This window comes from Gavialis gangeticus, unplaced genomic scaffold (genome assembly GCF_001723915.1).
Source record: "Gavialis gangeticus isolate Ggan-Ray unplaced genomic scaffold, GavGan_comp1, whole genome shotgun sequence".
NCBI lineage: Eukaryota > Metazoa > Chordata > Crocodylia > Gavialidae > Gavialis > Gavialis gangeticus.
This window is the reverse complement of record NW_017729031.1, coordinates 108804287-108805113: the sequence shown is the minus strand read 5'-3', so window position 1 is coordinate 108805113 and position 827 is coordinate 108804287.

The window sequence follows — 827 nt, the reverse complement described above, 5'->3', positions numbered from 1 at the left end:
GGGGGGGGGCAAGCGGCTCCTCACAGGCTGCAAAGAAAAAGCCATGGTTTCCCGTGGAAGCGCATTAAAAGAGAATCCATTTTTAAAGTTTGTTTGCAACCGTTTCATACAGCCTTGCAACCCACTATTGGGTTGCAACCCACAGGTTGAGAAACACAGCCTTAGTGGACAGTTATGATGCAGGGAGGTGAAAGCTTCTCCCAGTCCTTTGTGTGGTAGCTCAGAATCTCTTTGCTGCCAGGTGCCAGCGTGACTGAAGAGGCTCACTGGGTTACACCAGGGGGCGGACACCTTTTCTCCAATGCCTGATGAAGGATGTTTGTGCCTAAAAGCTTGCAATTAAAGACATTTTTTGCAAAAGTCTTGTGGGTCTAATAACCCACCTCTACCATGAGACCTGATTGCTTTTTCCTCTAGACTAATATGGCTGCAACCTGGGTACTAGACGGGATCCAGTAGTTCTACAGGTCAGATACTTCCCACCAGTCATAGGCTGCTGATCCCTGGGTTATAGAAACATGGGAATTGCTATGCTGGATGAGACCCAAGAGCCCTGTAATCCAGCATCCTGTCTCCAAGTGCCCCTTTTGCCAACAGGAAAAACATGGCATGCATATACCTTGCCTGCACCAGGTTGCAGCCCCTTTTCTGCCTCCCCCACAACCTCCTGCTGCACTATTCCCCTCACCTCTTCATTTACACACCCACCATCTGTGGCCCCACCAAGTCCCGGGACCTCCTTTTTGATCAATCTCCCCCTGGCCTTGGCCAAATATCCAACCAGGTAGGAGGCTCTAGCAGGGAGGGTCCCTGGGGACTGCAGGGCC